This window comes from Saccopteryx bilineata, chromosome 11, assembly GCF_036850765.1.
Source record: "Saccopteryx bilineata isolate mSacBil1 chromosome 11, mSacBil1_pri_phased_curated, whole genome shotgun sequence".
Taxonomy (NCBI): Eukaryota; Metazoa; Chordata; class Mammalia; order Chiroptera; family Emballonuridae; genus Saccopteryx; species Saccopteryx bilineata.
Genome location: NC_089500.1, coordinates 69,494,384 through 69,516,878, shown reverse-complemented (window position 1 = coordinate 69,516,878; position 22,495 = coordinate 69,494,384). Strand labels below are relative to the sequence as shown.

Below are 22,495 nucleotides of genomic sequence, written 5' to 3'. Positions count from 1 at the left end.
CTGCATCCCAGTCCGATGCTCTATCCACTGTGCCACCGCCTGGTCAGGCGGTGACTTATGAATCTGACACCAAAAGTAAGAGCAACAAAACAAAAAATAAACAAGTGGGACTACATCAAACTAAAAAGCTTCTACACAGCAAAGGAAACTGTCAACAAAACAAATGGGAGAAAACATTTGCAAATCATGTCTGATAAGGGGTCAATATTTAAAATAAATAAAGAACTTATACAACTCAGTAGCAAAAAACCCCAAACAATTCTATTAAAAAATGGGCAGAAGCTCTAAACAGACATTGTTCCAATGAAGATATAACAGATGTTCAACAGGTACATGAAAAGAAGATGTTCAACATCATTAATCATCAGGAAAATGCAAATCAAAACCACGAGATATTAACTCATACCTGTTAGAATGGCTGTTTCCAAAAAGACATGTGTTGGCAAGAATATGGAGAAAAGGGAACTCTTGCATTGTTGGTGGAGATATAAATTGGTCCAGCCACTAAGAAAAAACAGTATGAATTTTCCTCAGAAAATTAAAAATAGAACTACCATATGGTCAAGCAATTCCACTTCTGGGTATTTATCTGAAGAAAACAAAAACACTGTCTTGTAAAGATATGTTCACTCCCACATTCATCACAGCACTTTTTACAATAGCCAAGATATGGAAACAACCTAAGTGTCCATCAATAAATGAATGGATAGCCCTGGCCGGTTGGCTCAGCGGTAGAGCGTCGGCCTGGCGTGCGGGGGACCTGGGTTCGATTCCCGGCCAGGGCACATGGGAGAAGCGCCCATTTGCTTCTCCACCCTGCCCCCCTCCTTCCTCTCTGTCTCTCTCTTCCCCTCCCGCAGCCAAAGCTCCATTGGAGCAAAGATGGCCTGGGCGCTGGGGATGGCTCCTTGGCCTCTGCCCCAGGCGCTGGAGTGGCTCTGGTCGCGGCAGAGCGACGCCCCAGAGGGGCAGAGCATCGCCCCCTGGTGGGCAGAGCATCGCCCCTGGTGGGCGTGCCGGGTGGATCCCGGTTGGGTGCATGCGGGAGTCTGTCTGACTGTCTCTCCCCATTTCCAGCCTCAGAAAAAGAAAAAAAGAAAAATAAATAAATGAATGGATAAAGAAATTGTGATGCGTGCGTGCCAGCGCGCGCACACACACACACACACACTATATGGAAGACTATTCAGCCATAAAAAATATTTAATCTTGCCAATATGCCAAGTTAAATAAATCAGACAGAGAAAGACGAATACCGTTTGACATCTCTTATATGCAGAATCTCAAATAAACCAAGCTCATAGATCTAGAGAACAGACTGGTAATTGCCAGAGGCAGGGGCTCAGAGAGTAGGAGAAATGAATGAGGGGGCATAAAAAGGTAAAAAAAAAAATTAGATGGTCAAATGACAAGTACAGAACTCGTCCTATATGTGAGTCACCACATGAGCAGGACAACAAACACCTCTACTGATTTATGCTCTGCTCAGTTAGACAAGTCTATGGTCACTTGCTTGTACGTCACAGCAACGTCAAGCTGCCACAAAATATTCTAAATGCTTACTCTCGTTTTTTATACTTATCTTAAGGTCAGCTGGTGCTATGGTTCAAATGGTTGTGTCCCTTGAAAATTCATATATTGAAATGCTAATTCCCTGAAGATGATAGATTAGAAGGTGGGGATTTGGGAGGTGCTTAGGCCATGAGGATGGAGCTCACATGTACAGGATTGGTGCCCTTATAAAAGAGACTTCAGAGAGACCCCTGGCCCCTTCCTCCAGGTGAAGACACAGGAAGAATACATTGTGATGAACCAGAAAGAAGGCCCTAAGCAGAACAGGATCATGCTAACACCTTGAGCTCAGACTTTAATCCTCCAGAACCATGAGAAATGAATTTCGGTTGTTCACGAGCTACTTGGTCTGTGCTATTTGTTAGAACAGCCCAAATGGACTAAGAAAATTGGTAGTAAACAATTTTGTGGACCTGCCCCAGTGCATAGATCACATTTTGAGTAGCACTAATATAGAAAAGATCAAGTTAGCACATAAACATTCTATCTCTCTCTCTCTCTCTCTGCAACACACGCATTCCTGAAATATTTAGTGAGAACCTACCATGTGCCTGACAGCTTTCTAGGCTCTGGGAATACAGTAGTAAACAAAACAGAATGGGTCCCTGCCTACAGGAAAATTACATTTTAGTTCAATCAACGTTTTGTCACCCAAAGATCAGTTCCTGTTTGAGATCTTGCCAATTAATAGCTCTATGTTTTTGTGCAATTCATTTAATTCCTCTGAGCAAGTTTTCCCGTCTGCAAAATGAGACTTAAGCAAACTTTAATGATTGACATTGTTGGTAAGATTAAATTAGGTACTGTGGAAATCATTTTGAAAACTGTAGAGTGATATACCAACGTCAGGTCACAGTTTTACCTTCTTGAAGGCAAGGACCATATCTTTCCTATCACTGTATCCTCTGCAGTAAGCATAAGCCCTTGGCAAGTAGCAAGCACTCCGCTTAAGTTTGTTGAATAAATGTGTGCAAGGTACTGACTACATGTGGAAGGTATATTTTTTTATGTAAAATATTATAGCTGCTCTTCAAATCCACTGCACCAACAGGATATATTAGGCATTGCAGGGCATAGCAGGTGTAATTCTACTCTCGGGTTATACGTTTCTAAGAGTCTGAGGTCTAAAAATACATTTTCTAAACGTTTGTTAGGTGGAAGCCTCTTTTTATTGATCCGTGTCACCATCTGAACGCTTCGGAAAGGCCTTTTCCCATAAACTGACCAGAGGAGTGCCTACGCAGGTCCTGACATTTCTAAGCACATCACACTCTCTAGGATTACAAGCTAGAACTGAGTTGTAAAACTACCGTACATTTGGGAAGCATTTGGAAGGAAAAAGAAATGTAGCCAGTCTGGTTTTACTTTGAAAGTTTGAATCTCCTGCTAGAAAAAATCTCATGGTTTTATTTTTATGTAGGGTCAGTTTAAGTTCAATGATGAAAGCTATGAGAGGCTATATTTCCCCGAAAATTATTTTCCCTTAGAAAAATAAAGGACAATCAACACTCTGTCGGCATGGGCAGCACAGATGCCATGGCAGTTGTGCCTCTCTGCACAGGGGACGGTCCCTTAGCCTGTGAAGTCACTCACACTCGGGGTCAGTAGGATTGTGGTCTGGGTGAGCCTCATCATCCTCAAGCTCTAACTCAACTATTTCCTGGAACAAAGACTCATCTGCCTCCATACTGTTTCCTGAATCCTCCAAAAACTGGAGGTCTTGGGTCAAGTTTCTGATCTGTTTCAAATAGCTGTTTCCCACTTAATTTCTTTTTTCCTGCTTGTTCTTTGTCTTTCATTCCTTTCTTTTTTATTTCCAAGAGTTCTGCACCAAGCCTGGCCTTCCAACTTAGGAAATCCTCAGTGGCGATGGGAGCACCATGAAAGAACTGCTTTTGGCTTCTGCTTCTTTTTCTTTTTGTTCCTCCCAGGGCACAAAGACATTCTCACTGAGGCTCAGAGATGCTACTCTTGGTTCTACAAAAGTGTATAACTCAATGCAGTGGCTACTTGAGGAGTGCCTTATGTATGTATATAAAAGGCACAAGACCAACACTGCGAAGGACACTAACATAATTAAAACACAGGGATCTAGCCTGACCTGTGGTGGCGCAGTGGATAAAGCGTCGACCTGGAAATGCTGAGGTTGCCGGTTCGAAACCCTGGGCTTGCCTGGTCAAGGCACATATGGGAGTTGATGCTTCCAGCTCCTCCCCCCTTCTCTCTCTCTGTTTCTCTCTCTCCCTCTTTCTCTCCTCTCTAAAAATGAATAAATAAAATAAAATAAAATAAAACAAAAAAAAACCCCACAGGGATCTAGTCTGACCAGGCGGTGGCGCAGTGGATAGAGCATCAGACTGGGATGCGGAGAACCCAGGATCAAGACCCCGAGCCCCAAGTTAATCAGCTTGAGCACGGGCTCATTTGGTTTGAGCAAGGCTCACCAGCTTGAGCCCAAGGTCGCTGGCTTGAACAAGAGATCACTCACTCTGCTGTAGCCCCACGGTCAAGGCACATATGAGAAAGCAATCATTGAACAACTAAGGTGCTGTAACAAAGAATTGATGCTTCTCATCTCTCTCCCTTCCTGTCTTTCTGTCCCTATCTGTCCTTCTCTCTGACTCTCTGTCTCTGTCACACACAACAACAACAACAAACAAACAAAACACACATCGGGATCTACAAGGTAGAATATTTAGTAAAGGGAATAAAATAAATGCACCAAATACATAGCAAGGCAGCACAGAAGTAAAAACAGAAACAGCGGGATTTCAGAGGAAAGGAAAATCAGAAAGGATTCCAGATAGGAGCTGCAATATGAGACGGACCTTCAAGGACTTTAACAAATTTCGGGTTTGGAATAGGGATGGGAGGCATTGTTCCAGGCAGAAACAATTCAAGCAAATGAGTTGGCTCCTTTGTAAAAAGTTGGTGGGAATCATAGTGAGTAGGTCAATTTCGCTTGAGGATGAGCTCCCTCTATGTGAGGGTGTGGTCGAGGCCAGGCTGCGAAAGCTAGCTGGAGATACAGCTCTGCACAAATGGCAAACCAAGTAGTCTGTACCTATTTTGACAGGGAACTACTGATAAATTCTTAAGTATGGTGAGGTTGTGATCTGGTCACTGCTTTAGAGAGAAGGTTCTGGCAAAAATACAAGATGGGTTAAAGCAGAAAAAACTAAGCAGGAGACCAAAGTCTAGGCTAGAGGCAATCAGTACCCGACCTAGGAGAGCAGCAGTGCAGACAGAGATGACAGCTGGGAGAGACATTGCACAGGAAGGATCCATACCTGCATGTTACATAGTAGAGACATTGTACAGGAAGGATCCATACCTGTCTGTTACATAGTAGCCACCAGCCACATGTAGCTATTGAAACCTAATTAAAACTCATTAAAGTTCAGAAAGATTCAAAATTCCATTCTTCAATCGTATTAACCACCTTTCAAGTGCTCAACGGCTGCGTGTCACCACTGTGTCCGACGATGCAGATCTAGAGCATGTCCATCATGGCACAATGTCCTACTGGACAGTGAATAAGGCTATGAGTTGGGGACTAACTGGGTAAAGGGATGGGAAAATGGATTAAAGGCGGCTGAGTAACTGGGAAAGGTAGAGCCGTGAGCTGCAAAGGGAAATCAGGAGGTGGAGCTGGATCTAGGAGGAAAGATGTCCTTTAGTTTCGAACAGCAGGCAGGAGAAAGCAGCTACACAAATGTGCAGGTGTCCAGGGTGACAGGAGGTGGGGGAGAGCAAGGCACCCCGGGTTCTCCCGAGGCTTATAAAGGGGCCTGGCACTATCTAATTGGCTTATTCCCTCCTGCACCCCATTTCTCCCCAACTTGTTAAGCCCCTTCAACCTCTCCCCGCCCGACTCTCACCTATAAACTGAGGCGGGCAGGGGCCCAAGGGCAGTGCAGCGTCCCCAGCCCTGCCGGCTTTTTCTCTCGGAGACTTTCACTTCCCCTCTCCTAAACGCCTCCCTCACAGCTCCCCCTGCTCCATCCTTGGGAAGTCCCCTGGGCGCCTCCACTCACTTGATTGCTTCCTCTTGAACTGTTCTCTCCCATGGGGACCACCAAACCATTGGCCAGACCGCTTTTGGACTTGCCCTCTCTTCCCTCCCAGTGTAGATCCCAAGGTCTATGGCTCTTACTGTGGCATGTTCCTTCCCCCTCCCGTTGACCCTCATCAGCAAAACCCTGCCCTGGTAAAATCCACATATTTCCCCACGAATAAGATGCACCTTAATTTTGGGGCCCAAAAATTGAAGTAAAATGTATTACGTAAAGTTATTGAACTCAAATTTTATTCGTTATAAAATTCATACAACTCTTCATCCATGCGAAAAAGCGGGAAATGCCAAGTAAAAAAATCTTCAACCACTGTATAAGGCGCACCCTGTTTTTAGACTCCAAATTTTTTGGGAAAAGGGTGCGTCTTATACATGGGGAAATATGGTAACTCTCCCTCAATCCCTCCCCCCCCCCACCTAACCACCCACCCAGCAATGGAATGTGGCAGTCGAAAAACCACATAACCTTGCTGAGTGGTCTCACTTTAAATATAGGATCACCAACTCAAGAGGGCCGTTAGCCTTGTCCAGACTGCTACACTTCTCTAGTAACTGTTCCACTTTCTCACCTTCTTCTCTCTTCAAATAGCCAACAGACTCTCCCCTACTCACAGCTTTTTATTACATTAAGTAAGGGAAAGTACACAGCCCAGATCTAACTCATCAAACCCAGTGAGGCAGCTGGCACATGCCATATAAACTGGGGAAAAGTGTACTCTATGTGTGTGTGTGTTTAGAAAAGGTACCCCTTCTCCCAGGCTGATGTGCCTCACAGTTTGGTTGGCAGAACAGGGGCTGGATTTCAGTAGCCACCTGCCCCTTCTGCTCCACGGTTGCCTGAGCATGCCACTCATGTACCACCTGACATCCCTGCATTTGCGCCCACAGACTTGGCCTTTTTTCCAAAAATAGTGTGTGAGCATACTGTCCTTGCTCTTATCCAAGGCCAACCCCTTTACTTCTCTGCTAGGTCCAATTGCTTCTCCCCTACTTGAAGACAATCTTCCCCAGATGTATCCTCTTATCCTCTGCCCGTCACCTGTATCCCCCTAGATCAGGGGTCGGGAAGCTTTTTGGCTGAGAGAGCCATGAACGCCACATATTTTAAAATGTAATTTCGTGAGAGCCATACAACGACTTGTGTACCTTATGCATTATCCAATAAAAATCTGGTGTTATCCGGAGGACAACTGTGATTGGTTCCAGCCACCCACAACCATGAACATGAGTGGTAGAAATGAATGGATTGTAATACATGAGAATTTTTTATCTTTTTAACATTATTTTTTTATTAAAGATTTGTCTGTGAGCCAGGTGCAGCCATCAAAAGAGCCACATCTGGCTCGCGAGCCATAGGTTCCCGACCCCTGCCCTAGGGAATCAATCCAGAATACCAACATGAGGAAACAGCTTCCATTTTAAAACACTCTCCCCTGATCCCAAGTAATCCTTTGGCTGCTGCCTGGTTATCAGTTGCTCTTTGCAGCAAAGCTCCCCAAGAGCTCTTTAGACTTGCTATAAACACTTTCTCTTCCTCACCTCCCATTCTCTTGTTAACAACACCCTAATCAGACTTTCTTCCCTATGACCGCAATGAAACTGCTTTGGTCAAGGACTGTTAGCCACCTTCATCAGGCCAAATCAAGCCTTCAGACGCTCAGATCTCATCTTATTCATTTCATCAGTATTTAGACTGATCACTACTACCTTCCTGAGACAAGTCTTATTATCCAACATTCCACCTCTCCTGGTGTTCCTCCTACCTGACCTGTCTTCCCCAACTCACTAAATAGCACTGCCATTAACCCATCCTTCAGGCCCTGAATCTAAGAATCATCCGGGACCTTTCTGCTCTTTCACACACTGCCAAATCCATTCCAGTTCGAAATGTGTCTGAAGAGCACTCACTCTTCTCACCCCTTCTCTGTTCCCATTCTATTCCAATCTACCGCAAACAGCCTCTTGACTGGTCATCTGTGGACATCTGTGTTTCCCTATGGTGTACTTTACATATATTAACAACAGTAACTTTTAAAAATGTGAATCAGAAGTTGTCATTCCTCTACTCACCCTCCCATGGCTTTCTGTTGCTCTTATAATAACAGCTTATAAGGCTCCATAGGATCAGGCCACTTCTCCATGCTGGCCTTTTGTTGTTCCTGCAATACTGGATTCCCATCTCTAAGCTTATGCTGATTTTCTTTCAGCTTGGAAAGGCTGTCCTCCCCCTTTCCAAGGTATTTACTAGGCTCGTGCCAGCATATATCATACGTGTCTGTGCTCAGAGTGGCAGTACCTAGTCAGCAATAAAGTCGCCCCCTTCCCTGCTTTATCTTTTTTCACATCACTTGTCACTATCTGAAATTTTTGTTTACTTGTTTGTTGTCTGTCACCCCTCTCCCACCCCACCCCCCTAGAAGGCAAGCTTCACGACGGCCTTTGCTTGCCTATGGCTTTATCCCATCCCTTGCGCCTAGATCCGTGCCTGGCACGAACTAGGTGTTCAATTAGTACTAGTCCAATGATTGCATTCCCCCCAAGCTTCTACTCCTTCTGCATCTTTGGACCCTTCCTCAGCTCATTTCCAGCCTTACGCACCTCCACGTTCCACCCCCAGCATAGCCGCGACTCCCCACACCTCCCCCACCATCTTAGCTCTCCCCGCCCCTTCCTGCGCTACCCCTTTAAGCGGGCTCCGGAAAGCCGCGGGGAAGGCGGGGCCGAAACCAAGCTGACGCTAACTCGGAGGGGCGGGGCGGAGCTAGGGGGTGGGGCCTGCGTGCGGCGTGCGTGCGCGTTCTGGAGGCGCCCTCGCCGCCGCTCTCGAGGCTGCCGCCGTCGCCGCGCAGAGCTCGAGCAGGAGCCACGGCCGAGAGGAGGGAGGAGGAGGAGGAGGAGGTGGAGGAGGCGCTGGACCGGGGGGGTGAGTGAGGGGCGGGGAGCCGGAGCCACCCCAGAGGGACCGGGGGGCGCGGGTCGGCCGAGCCGGGGTTGAGGCGACTCCTGTCGCCGGTCAGTCCCTTGGCTCCCCCTTCCTCGTCCGCGTTCCCTCGGTGTCCGGGGCGGCGGCCCGGGGGCCTGGCCGGCGGGAGGGGCCAGGGTTCGCGGAGGCCCGGCCGCCGCTCCGCCGCCGCCAGGGCCAGAGCCAACCACGCCCGCGGACGGAGCCGGTCGACTGTGGCTGGGCCTGCGGGAGACGGACGGGAGGGGCCCGGGCCGGGTGTGGGAGAGAAAGAGGACATTGTGTCCCCCACCCTCCAACTCCCGGAGGTGTCATGGCACAAGCCCATTTCCCTCGCCATCTCCCCGGACACAGTGCCCTCGCCCCGCGCTGCCCGACAGATGGAGAACATCGGACATCGCCGCTCTCTTGCTCTTGCTTGTCCCCAGCCCAGGGTCAGAGCTTCCTCTAAACCTAGCTCTCCCTTTGGGGGGCACGGGAAGAGGGAGTCGGCGGGTTGGGTGAATTCTCCGTCCGCCCTCCTGTGCTGGCGAGGTGCGGGTGGCCGGGAGCGCTGCCTCGTGTTCACTTCTGTCGGGGTCCAGGGTCGCCCCTGCGTCCCTTTCTTCCCCGCGTGCACAAGGCTGACATCGCTACATCCCACTGCGCTTCCCGGCCCCTTTCCCGCCCTCTTTTCCGCGAGTATTCCGTAGCATGCCGTCTGTTCGCCTTTTCGACGTTGCTTTTTTTTTGGGGGGGGGTGTCTCTGCCTTTCTGAATTTTGTTAGGGACGAGATCCGTCTGATTCTTGTCTTCCTTCAAACTGGGGCTTAGCAGGGTTGTCGTTTGCCCCCTCACTCAGGAAGTTAAGGGACAGTGTCTTAAGCTGAATTGTGTAATTTACTGTCATGGGGAGAAAATGAAGGAAGACATTTGTGCCTAAAAAAATGGAGTCTTGTCACAGGGCAAAGAACCAGAATTTAGGGGACCTTTTGACTTCCTTGGGAAAAGAACCAGCGTTGAGCAGTTAGGCACGTCGTTTTGGGAGGGAGGATCGTCTTGTCATTGCTTTGAAGGGAGGAGGGTGTAGGAACTGAAAGGGAAGAGTTAGAGGGCAGGAGGTTAATGGGCCACGGCCTTACAGGTGGCCGTGGTTTTCTGCTTCCTGGGTGTGGGAGGAGGATTCTTTCAGTTTTTAATCACAGTAAGAATAAAGTATCAGCTCTCAGTGTTGGCGTGGGGCTCCTACCTTCAAAAGCGCGCCGAAGGGCAGCCTCGGAAGGGATGCTGCTGGAAACAGGATTTGGAAACTTTCTTTTGGTTTCCTGTCAGTGTGTGGGGGTGAGCATGCGTGTGTGTAGTTTTTCTTTTCTTTTGATGTAATTGATATCTGCCACATTTTGACGTAAAAAGCACGACCTGAGGCCCTGGGCTCCTTTGTGTCTTTATTATGATTTCCTATAACACTTTCTGTTTTGAAATTATATTTGCGTTGGTTGAAATTCTTTTTTATTTTGGTGTTTCAGTGAATTTTGTTTCCCATTTTGAATTGTGTTCTGCAAACTATGATTAGACTAAAGTTTTTAAGGATCATACAGTGCCTGGCGCATGGTAGGCACTTGAATGAATTGATTACAAATATATATCTAGGTATCACGTGTTTTTTATGCTTTGAGAAATAGCTTTCATTTGAATATTGCATTTCACTTCCAAGATATAAAATAGTAATTCTTGACCTTTTCTAGGCCACTGGCACCTTAGAGAATATGACAAAATAAATAGACTGCAGAAAAAAAGAAATAGGCATTTATGCACAAAATTTTGCTTTTAGTTTCAGGGAGCCTCTGAAACCCTCGACTGAATATTACTCTGTTTCATATTAAAGCTGTTCAAAAGCCTGTGTTCATTTTCTGTGTGTCCTCAGGAATGACAGGATTTACATGTACAGGTTAAACTTTGGGTCTGTGAGAACAAGATTTAAGAGTGATTGTCATTGCAATTTTGTGGGACAAAGTTCTCGTTAATAACTCTTACCAGTCAGTAACAGTTACTGATGACTTCCAAGGAAATAAGATTGCTATAGTTAGTTGGCTTTTGGAAGCTTAAAATCCTAATCATGATGGACTTAGGCTTTTCATTGTACAAACTTCTTCTGAGCAGTATGAACAGCTCTTGAAAATGTTCACAAATCAAACTATTCAATTTTCCTGTTCTCTTCCAAGCTTGTTTATATGCATAGTATTTCATGTAGTTAATAATTATTGTGTCAACATTCAATGTTAATTCAACAAGTGCCTTTTTGAATTCTTTTGGAATAAAACAGAGTCCTTACTATCATAGAGTTTATATTCTAATCAGGAGAAATGGACCATGACCACATAAATAGAGAATATGTCACATTTTAAGAAGGTGAGAGAGACAGTGTCGGGGAAGGGCCAGGCAGGAAAGGCACGAGACTAGAGCAGAGACCTGAAGGAACTGAGGGAAGCAAGAGGGAAAGTGAGAGAGTGGTACTTGAGGTTAGAGAAGTAGCAGGGGCCACACCATAAGGCCTTGCAGGCCAGGTCAGAACTTGACATCTTACTGTGAAGTATATTGGACGCCATTAGAGAGTTTTGAGTCAAAGAGAGACCTGTTCTGACTTAAGTTTGTGAGCGTCATTCTGGCTGTTGTGTGGAAATCAACTTGGTGTGGGGATGGAGGGAGGCAAGAGTAGAAGCTGGAGGACCAATCAGGAGGTTAGTCATCATTTCAGATCTTTTTCAGGGTTGCAAATTAGTCCATCGACCTGATGGGGGACATATAGGTAGTTAGGTTCCTTATCGCTATTAAAATAACAATGAAATGAACAGTTTTGTGTATGCAACTTTTCATCAAAGTACAGGAATGTACTTGTGTACTTGGTGTTGTATCTATGAATTCCGTCAGAGTGAGTTGTGCTAGTTAAAGTGATAGCCACAGTTGTTGATCTTAAGTTTCATGACATTGTCACCTGCATTGAGTATTATTATTTGCTATTTTAAAAATAATTTGAATTATAAAGATATTTTAGATCGTTAGATTTAATTTAGGTTTATTATATATATTATTAGCTAATTGTTGAGATGAATTAGACAGGGTCTGTGCCCTAGAGAACTTTACTTTCTGTCTTAATTTATAGTCTAATAACTTCAAATCTCAACAATGTTCACTGTTCACCCATGAACTTTGTTTGTATGCTGTTGATGATCTTTTATATATAGTTGGCATTCCAATCAAGCACTTAATTTTTCACAATTTCTTCTTTCTTACAAAGGGATTTTTAATGGTATTTGCAGTTTGTTTAATTTGTTCTGTATGTCTTTAGAATTTTACATCTATGACAGCCCCACGTTTTGTTCTTTGCAATAAATTATGCAACTACTACTCAGTTGAGGACTCAGAGTTGAATTTTTTAATTGTTGTAATTCTTTATCATTATTCAAAAGTCAGACTATTGTTTCTGTTAATAATGTCAGCATTATAGCTTTGAAATCTTATTTAGTTTTTAAAGGAGGATGATACTGGTCTGTTTTGATAGAAATTATACCACCTTGAGGGCATTGCTCAGCGTATCTGGTTCTGAAATCCAGATGGCTTAATTTGGAATGAGCTGGAGAACTCTAACATCCACAAAGTGAGTGGATTGAACTAATTGAATTACCTGTGAGCACCTGGCACAGTCTGTACATGCTAGGGACCCAGCAAATGTTCACTGAACCTTAGATAACCCCTGAGCTCCCAGTTATAAAGTGCTCTTGGTTTAGAAATTGGGTAAAAATATCTCATATATTAATGTTGTGGTAAGTTTAAAATTATGAACATAAATTATCTCCTGATGTTCCTTTTCAAGTTCAATTAATCAGTTTTCTAAAAAACACGGCATATTTCAAGTATTTTCTGCACATTCTGGAAGTTCTTTGTTTTTTTTGGTTTTTTTAGAGAGGAGAGGGAGAGACAGAGAGAGAGGGGGGAGAGACAAAGAGAGAAGGGGGGGAGGAGCTGGAAGCATCAACTCCCATATGTGCCTTGACCAGGCAAGCCCAGGGTTTCGAACCGGCGACCTCAGCATTTCCAGGTCGATGCTTTATCCACTGCGCCACCACAGGTCTTCTGCGCATTCTGATATCAAATATTGCTGCCTGACTTTGTGCCAATAACATTTTCTGAAAAAGATTTGTGTTAAATATAAAAATATTTAAGCTTTTATTTGTTCATTTTGTGCATGAAATTTGGGGTACTTTTTATATGCTTTTCAGTCTTTTCACAGAGATAATATTGGCCCATTTACTTTTTTAATTTTTTTTTTCTTTTCTTTTTTTGGATGGGAGGAGCAGGAAGCATCAACTCCCATATGTGACTTGATCAGGCAAGCACAGGGTTTTTTTTGTTTGTTTGTTTGTTTGTTTTTTTAAACTTTATTTATTCATTTTAGAGAGGAGAGAGAGAGAGAAGGGAAGAGCAGGAAGCATCAACTCCCATATGTGCCTTGACCAGGCAAGCCCAGGGTTTTGAACCAGCGACCTCAGCATTCCAGGTCGAAGCTTTATCCACTGTGCCACCACAGGTCAGGCTACTTTTTGAATTTTTGTAATGATCGTTACGGGTTTGCACTGAAGGATTCACATACCCTCTGTCCAACCCTTTACACAGTTTTGAGATGACTGGTTAAGAGGGCAGTTCATTTCAAAGTAAATGATATAGAAGAGTATTGAACCTATAAGCTTAGCTTATCACAATATTCTGATCAGCAAAGCAGTTCAACGGAGAACTATGCTATGCCCTCATTTCCGCTTGAAAATAGGCCTTTTGGAGATAGAAGATACATGCATCCACCAATAAAAAAGGAAATTGAATGTAATGATTAAGATGAAGTTGAGCCTGACCAGGTGGTGGCGCAGTGGATAGAGCGTCGGACTGGGATGCGGAAGGACCCAGGTTCGAGACCCCGAGGTGGCCAGCTTGAGCGCGGGCTCATATGGCTTGAGCAAAGAGCTCACCAGCTTGGACCCAAGGTCGCTGGCTCCAGCAGGGGGTTACTCGGTCTGCTGAAGGCCCGCGGTCAAGGCACATGTGAGAAAGCAATCAATGAACAACTAAGAAGTCGCAACGCGCAACGAGAAACTGATGATTGATGCTTCTCATCTCTCTCCGTTCCTGTCTGTCTGTCCCTGTCTATCTCTGCCTCTGTAAAAATAAATAAATAAATAAAAAATTAAAAAAAAAAAAAAGCCTTTAAAAAGATGAAGTTGAAACAAGAACTAGTGTTCTTTTATAATTGGTCTAAAAATAATACTTTTTTTTTTTTTTTGTATTTTTCTGAAGCTGGAAACGGGGAGAGACAGTCAGACAGACTCCTGCATGCGCCTGACCGGGATCCACCCGGCACGCCCACCAGGGGGCGACGCTCTGCCCACCAGGGGGCGATGCTCTGCCCCTCCGGGCGTTGCTCTGTCACGACCAGAGCCACTCTAGGGCCTGGGGCAGAGGCCAAGGAGCCATCTTGGCAGAGGCCAGCGCCTGGGCCATCTTTGCTCCAATGGAGCCTCAGCTGTGGGAGAGGAAGAGAGAGACAGAGAGGAAGGAGAGGGGGAGGGGTGGAGAAGCAGATGGACGCTTCTCCTGTGTGCCCTGGCTGGGAATCGAACCCGGGACCTCTGCACGCCAGGCTGACGCTCTGCCACTGAGCCAACCAGCCAGGGCTAAAAATAACACTTTTAATATAATTTTTAGAAGTACATATTATGGCCCTCGCTGGTTGGCTCAGTGGTAGAGCATGGGCCCAGCGTGTAGATTCCCGGGTTTGATTCCCTGTCAGGGCACACAGAAGCATCCATCTACTTATCCACCCCTGTCCCTTCACTCTCTCTCTTTCTCTCTCTCTCTCTCTTTCTATTCCTGCAGCCACGGCTGGATTGGTTTACCAAAGAGTTGGCCTCAAGTTTGTCTCAGGTACTGAGGATGGCTCTCTGACCTCTGCCTCAGGCGCTAAAAAAATTGCTCCGTTGCTGAGCAATGGAGCAGTGGTCCCAGATGGGCAGAGCATTGCCCCCTAGTGGGCTTACAGGGTGGATCCTGGTCAGGGTGCATGCAGGAGTCTGTCTCTCTTGTCTCCCTTCCTCTCACTAAGATAAAATAAAAATAAAAAAGTTGCATGATATATGCTTGGAGGATGATGTATGTTCTATGAAATCAACTTCATAAAACCTAAGAATAATATAAGTCATTAGATAAGTTAATAGCTTTTTTTGTACTAATGACTTACTTATTTAGGCTATATCAATTTAGGTTAGATAAATCTGGAAAAAAAATTTTCCTTTCATATCCAGTTTTCCCAGATACAGTTTTGTTTTTTGTTTTTTAATTTCTAGCCTATTTAATTCAAACTGATAGAGAGTGGTTCAAAGTGTGGAATGGTAAAGTTAACCAAATTTGGAATTAAGTACATAATCCCCTGTTAGGTGTCAGGCTATATTTAAATTAGGCCACATTTCATAAGAATAGGAATATACCAGACTACACATTGTAATGGATAAAAGGCACTGTTGGATTAATTAAAAATTGGAGTGGGTCATGATGAACTCATTAAATCTATATACCTCTAACACACATGATTATTTGCAATACTATGTTGTATTCACTTATTCTGAGTGTAAGAGAGGCACAAAGAACTGGCTACAGCTGCTTCTTTGGACAAATCCCAGCTGCAGCTTGGGAGGTTTAAGTTAGCAGTAGTAGGAAATTCTCTCATTGCAGACTGGGCATTTTAGATCTGTCAGATGTGTCATCCAGAATGTAAATTCATTCACTGTATTTTCAATGATATTTTTAAATTCACTTACAAACAGAATCATTCTGTTCTTGACAAGTATTATAGAACATTAAGCAAGCAACCATAACTTAATTATTTTAGAAGTTGAAATCTTAGCACTATCTTGGATTTAGTGTAGTTTTTAGTATCTAGCTCAAATCATTGATACGTTTTGAAATACCTTTTAAATTCCATTGTATGCTTGTGAAAATGTTGTATAATTTTACTAGTAGATTTTAGATTTAGTCATTGAACAGATGTTTGAGTGAGTGACCCAGTATTAGGCTCTTTGATGGAAACTGAGATATGAGGCTGTAGTTTCTATTTAAGGAATTTGTAGTCTAGTAATTTTGTTTGCCAGAACCTGAGATATGTTTTATAAATAAATGTTGTATTTTAATTTTAGAATAAAAATAGAATTATATTCATTTTTCTAAGTAAAATATTTTAAATTTTCTCTTAGCTACCCAACAACTATTTTGGTGGTCTTGTTTATTTATTTATTTTAGAGAGAAACATTGATTTGTTGTTCTACTTGTTTGTGTATACATTGGTTCATTCTTTTTCTTTTCTTTTTTTCCATTGGTTCATTCTTGTGTGTGCTCTGACCGGGGATCAAGCTGCAACTTTGGTGTATATGGATGATGTTCTAACCAACGAGCTGTTTTAACAGCTTTTTAAGTATTTGAGCAAACCAGTTTCCCAGTTGTTGGAAATAGAGTGAAATGAGACTTTTTTGCTCCCTATTGCCTATTTTACTTCAGGCCAAGTCTTTTTTTCTAACTTGCTTTTCTGCCTATATGGCACATTTTAGAAAGGTTTTTCCTTTTTCAGCTAGCAATTTCAATTTTGTGTTTAATGTGAGGGATTGTTTTAGTAGTCCAGCTTAATATTTTGCCTGCACTGATTAAAATCTTTCTGTGCCGCTAGAGTTAACCATCCACAGAACAGAAATGTGCATATAGACAAATGCATCACTGTGCATTTTTAGTGAATGTTGGTAGCTTGCCAGCTTTATTTTCAAGTTCCTCCTCCCTCCAGACCTCATTGTGACATGCTTATAAGGCAACAACAGTAAATTTAGTTAATTTACAAAATGAGAATAGTTTTTCTGGTTTTTCCATTTTGCATGTTTCGAGTTAGGATTAACTGGGCATTTACTATTCTCAATAAACATACAGTAAAACAGTCCACTTAACTGGTGCTTTCTGTTAGAGCACTGGCTGACTTAGATACTGAGCCTTGTGTAATTTCACAACTGCTACTACTGAGTTTTGGATAATATTCTTAGCACAATCTAAAGGTAAAAGTAAGTATAACAGAAGCTGAAACAAATTTGCCATTTTCTTTGCCCTCGGAAATGTAGTTTCTTTTCCAAGTAACTGCTCTTGTTAGGTGCAGGATCATCTTCAGTGGTTGTAACTGTTGAAACACTGTTTTCCTGTTTAAAGTAATTCATGTTCCACTGTGGCAAATTGAAAAAGTACAAATGTAAAGAAATAATTGAAAATCACCCATAAATCTATCACCCAGAGATAATTACTGCTAACATTTTAATGTACAGTACATTTTTGTGTGTGTGTGTTTTTTTCCTTGCACACACAGATTTTTTTTTTAGTAAAAAGAAAAAATTAGGCCTCACCAAGTGGTGGTGCAGTGGATAGAGCATCAACCTGGGACACGGAGGACCCAGGTTTGAAACTCTGAGAGCACAGGCTCACTAGCTTAAGTGTGGGGTCACCAGCTTGAGCATGGGATCATAGACATGACCCTAAGGTCACTGACTTGAGCCCAAGGGACGCTGGCTTGAAGCCCAGGATCTCTGGCTTGAGCAAGAGTTCACTGGCTGGGCTAGAGTTCCCCTTCCCCTGTCAAGGCACGTATGAGAAGCAATCAGTGAACAACTAAAGTGACAAAACTAAAAGTTGGTGACAAAACTAAAAGTTGATGCTTCTCATCTCTCTCCCTTCCTGTTTGTCAATCTCTCTCTCTCTCTCTCTCTCTCTCTCTCTCTCTCTCTCTCTGGATCTGTCTCACACTAAAATAAACAGTTGAAACTATACTTGTATATAGACTGTTTTGCTTCTGCTTTTTTCTCTGAAGAGGATATTGGTGTTCTACCTAGTGTGGGGCTTTCTCTGGGTTGATTCTTTATATTACTCTTTTCAATAACACTGGAGCAGACGTTTCTGTGCGTTTATCTTTGATGGCATCTTTGTTTTTTTCCTTCCTCTAGGCTAGGTTCCCAGAAGTGGGATGACCGAGTCAGAGGGTGGGTGCCCTCTGTATAAGAGTGCGTGTCTCACTGTGCCTTCCATGGCAGTGAGTAGTAGGTCAGTTTTTCAGTCTTTGCCAGTTTGATAGATATCTTCTACAATTCTTGGGTGGTAATCACAAAATCCTCATCTTATTAATAATCTATAAAACTACAGTGTATGATTAGTAATTTGCAGTCATATTTGGGAAAGTTGGAATGAATTTCTTTGAAAATATTTTAGGTAAAGATAATCTTCATGACATAAGAAGATATTCCTTGAAGTTACAATTTGAGCATTGTTATTTTATTGGGAAGAAATAGCATTTTAAAGTTCTGCCTTTACTAAAACGACAAGCATGAGAAATCCTATAGGATGTAGTAAGTAGAAATAACTTATGCAGGTCTAAATTATTTCAGTTGGGGGTTAGTTACATGGTTCAGACCAAAAAATAAAAACTCAAGTGTTCAAAGCAATGGCTCTGGAGTTAGGCAGCCTGGGTTCAAGTCCTTGCTTTGCCTCTTACTAAGTACATGATTTGAGGCAACTTATTGAGAATGTAACTCACCTTACTAAATACATGAGTTGATATTTCTGAATAATAATACCTATATCATGGGATTGTTGAGAGGATGAGAAATAATGAGTAAGACTGTTTGGCATGTAGTAGGCATTGAATAAAAGCTAGCTGTTGTTAAGTTTGCTTTTTTTTGTTTGTTTTTTGTGGGTTTGTTTTTGCCAGTTTGGGTGGGTGGGACAGGAGATGTCATTTATGTGGCCTTGCTTACTTGGCTAAGTGCCAGGATGCACAATGGCCCTGAGCAGTGGAAGCTGGAGGGGAGGTGTAGTAGATGTTCTTTATGGGAGGAATGGCATGAGCCAGGATAGAAAGTTCAGGACACGTTAGAGGACAGGAGATTGACCTGACAGAGCCTAAGCCTGCATAATTGGAAAAGGTGGCCATAAGGTCATAAAGATTGATTGGAGCGAGACTTCAGAAGTCACTGAACGCTAGGTCAAGGAGTATAGACTTTATTCAGGAGCACAGGAAGTTTTGATAGGAGAAAAATGACCTCATCATTTGAAAGAGGAATCAGCTACAGAGTTCAGAATGAATTAAGGAAGAAAGGGACTGAAGTCAGGGAGGTTGCTAATAACACAGGGAAGGCAAGATCTGAGGGCTTAATGGAAAACGAGGGAAGGTTTTGAGGGAGTTGCTGAGAGTCAGTCACCATGGTGAAGGTCTGGCCCTTTAAGTGTACCCAGTTTGGGGATGAAATGCAGAAGAGAGTTGGAGTCTAAGATACAGGCTACATGGAGTTAGAGAACCTCTGGGAGAAGATAAGACTCAGCAGTGCACTTCGGTGGTTGCTGCCTTTTTAAAAAATTGAAAGGTAAAAATCCCTGTTATTTCATCAATGAAAAGTAGGTGTATGCTATTCCTTAGACAAATTTGTAGTCTTATAAATTTTATTTATTTTACTTTTTAGCATTTTGAGTTCTTCGGGAACCTTCCCTTTTAGACATCAGTATTTCTGGAGGTATCTTAAAACACGTCACTGTGAGGGGGAATTCTTCTGTGTGAGTCTTTCCAGCATTCATGAATGTGACTGAACTTTGGAAATGTCATTTGTGAGCCGAAGTGATGAAAACTGAAGTGTAGACTTCTTGTTTTGTAATCAACTAAGAATGTTGAGGGCAGTGAAATATGGAGCAATGAAAAATAGGATAGCGAGTATATAATCTTTAGAAAAAATATTACTTTTAGTATGTCTCTCCCTTCCCCCTTAATTTCTTTTTATATATATATATATATATTTTTTTTCTGAAGCTGGAAACGGGGAGAGACAGTCAGACAGACTCCCGCATGCGCCCGACCGGGATCCACCCAGCACACCCACCAGGGGTTACGCTCTGCCCACCAGGGGGCGATGCTCTGCCCCTCCGGGGCGTCGCTCTGCCGCGACCAGAGCCACTCTAGCGCCTGGGGCAGAGGCCAAGGAGCCATCCCCAGCGCCCGGGCCATCTTTGCTCCAATGGAGCCTTGGCTGCGGGAGGGGAAGAGAGAGACAGAGAGGAAGGAGGGGGGCTGGAGAAGCAAATGGGCGCTTCTCCTATGTGCCCTGGCCGGGAATTGAACCCGGGTTCCACGCACGCCAGGCCGACGCTCTACCACTGAGCCAAACGGCCAGGGCCCCCCTTAATTTCTTAATTAAAAAAAAATTAGTTTGCACATGCTCTTCTTAGTCATTCTGGTACCTGGCTCTAGCTCTTGTTAATTGAACTTTCTACTTGGCTGAATAATACGTAAGCAAGCTAGCCTAAAGGTTGATATAAATATTTATTTTTGACTAATAAGTAAACTTGCCTCAGCTGTGAATTATATGCTTTCCATCTTCCTCCAATATTTACAATCAAGAAAAGAAGCAACCCCCATTTCTAAACATTAAATATAGGCTTGTGGTACTTTGAAGATGTTTGTCTATTTTAAAGCATTGAGTTTTTATACAATTTTAGATGTTTCTTTTAGTTTTCAAGTATTTTCTAAACTTAGAAGTAAAGTCTTTTTTTTTTTTATTCATAGCCTTTTTAAACAAAAAAAAAATTTTTAATTACACGCGGGTATCACTTAACATTTCTGTCAGGGACGGGCCACATCTGCAGTGGTGGTCCCATCAAATTATAATGGAACTGGGGCCCTGGTCGGTTGGCTCAGTGGTAGAGCATCGGCCTGGTGTGCAGGAGTCCCGGGTTCGATTTCCAGCCAGGGCACACAGGAGAAGCGCCCATCTGCTTCTCCACCCCTCCCCCTCTCCTTCCTCTCTGTCTCTCTCTTCCCCTCCTGCAGCCAGGGCTCCATTGGAGCAAAGTTGGCCCAGGCACTGAGGATGGCTCTATGGCCTCTGCCTCAGGCGCTGGAATGGCTCTGGTTGCGGCAGAGCGACGCCCCAGATGGGCAGAACATCGCCCCCTGGAGGGCGTGCTGGGTGGATCCCGGTCGGGCGCATGCGTGAGTCTGTCTGACTGCCTCCCCGTTTCCAACTTCAGAAAACATACACACACAAAAAAAATTATAATGGAACTGGAAGTTCCGTTGCCTCGTGCTGGCGTAAGGTAGGGTGTCCCTCACTGTCCGTGGGGACGTGGTGTAGGCGCTCTGGCCGCGCTGCCCACCCTGTAAGAGCACAGCACGTACGGTAAGGCACAGGATGGAATCCTTGATAATGATCAGCGTTGTTATTGGTTTATGTATTTGCTGTGCTGTACTTTTTATGGTTATTTTAGAGTGTACTCTTTCTGCTTATACAAAATATTTGCTGGGAAACAGGATGCCGGGCGATGCTGGCTGCAGCCTCTTCTGTCCTGTGTGTCCCTTCTATTACTGTGTTTCTCGACTGCATTGTTCTGTGCTGTGCTTGGTTTAATCTCATGTTACTTTACGAGTTAGTGTAGCCTACGTGTACAGTGTTTATAAAGTCTACGATAGCGTGCAGTTATGGCCTGGGCCTTCACGCTCAGTTACCACTCACTGGCTGACTCCCACAGCAACTGCTGGTCCTGCAGGTTCCATTCATGATAAGTGCCCCAAACGGGTGTACCTTTTCATTTTTTTTCTTTTCTTTTTACTTTTTTGTGACAGAGACAGAGAGAGGGACAGATAGGGACTGACAGGAAGGGAGAGAGATGAGAAGTATCAGTTCTTTGTTGCAGCACCATAGCTGTTTGTTGATTGCTTTCTCATATTTGCCTTGACCGATGGGGGGGGTGGGGGGGCTGCAGTACAGTGAGTGACCCCTTGCTCAAACCAGCGACCTCGGGCTTCAAGCCAGTGATCTTAGGGTCATGTCTATGATTCTAAGCTCAAGCCAACAACTCTGTGCTCAAGCTAGTGAGCCTGTATGTGCTCAAGCCAGTGACCTTGAGGCCTCAAACCTGGGTCCTCTGTGTCCCAGTCCCATGCTCCATCCACTGCGTCAATGCCTGGTCACACAGGTGTACCATATTTTTTATCTTTTTTACCACATTTTTACTGTATCTTTTCTCTACTTAGACATATATGAATATTTACTGTTGTGTTAGTTACCTACAGTATTCAGTGTGTAGGTAGGTAACCAAGAAGCAGCAGGCTATCCCTTAGAGCCTGGGTGTGTAGGAGGCTGTCCCATCCAGGTTTGTGTGAGAGCACTGTGTGTACATTCTGTGATGTTTGCACAACAATGACATCTCCTAATGATGTATTTCTCAGAGCCTAACTCTGTGGTAAAGCAGCACTTGATTGTAATGAGCAAATATAGCACATAATAATTGGGGATTGTGTGTATGTTACTTTTTATAAATACTGTGTTTTTTCTTTTGTGAAAGCCCAGCAAAAACCCAGATCTGGTCAACTGAATGATAGATATTTCATTTACTAAAGTGACCCCAGATAGTCAAAACAGTGATTTAATATCTCAGATTTTAACAAATTCCAGTTCAGTCTGTTGGCATTGGTTCAAGGGTATTTGTGTTTGTCAGCAGAAATCAGAACCACAGCCATTGTCCTAGGACTGATGACTCCCCCCCCCCTCCGGTAGCTGAGCACGGCGCTTCCCTACTTGGCCAGTCCTGCGGGCGCTGTCACTGTGCTGTCACTGTGCTGTCGCTGTGCTGGCAGTTCCTGCCTGCCTGGTGTGCCGTCTTACATTCTTAGAAGTCGCTTGCATCTTGGCAGGAAAAGTAAGTTATTAGATTGACTGGCTAGCAGCTCGTGATAAACTATTATAAGAACATTTACAATTTTTATATGTTAGTTATACCTCAATAAAGCTCAAATTAAAAGAAAA

The 22,495-nt window shown here is 43.8% G+C and overlaps 1 protein-coding gene across 3 annotated transcripts in view; it reads left to right on the top strand.

Annotated features, from left to right (window-relative positions):
* The first annotated feature begins 8,450 nt into the window (after positions 1-8,450).
* The window catches only part of RAP1A (RAP1A, member of RAS oncogene family), a 75,528-nt gene continuing 61,483 nt past the window's right edge, over positions 8,451-22,495 (top strand). The window contains exon 1 of one of the 3 annotated variants that reach the window (XM_066246472.1): positions 8,451-8,570. The gene's annotated coding sequence lies outside the window, so the exon portion shown is untranslated. Of the gene's footprint in view, positions 8,571-8,606; positions 8,618-8,873; positions 9,044-22,495 lie in introns of those variants that run through there. The other 2 variants (XM_066246473.1, XM_066246475.1) reach the window with 2 other exon arrangements.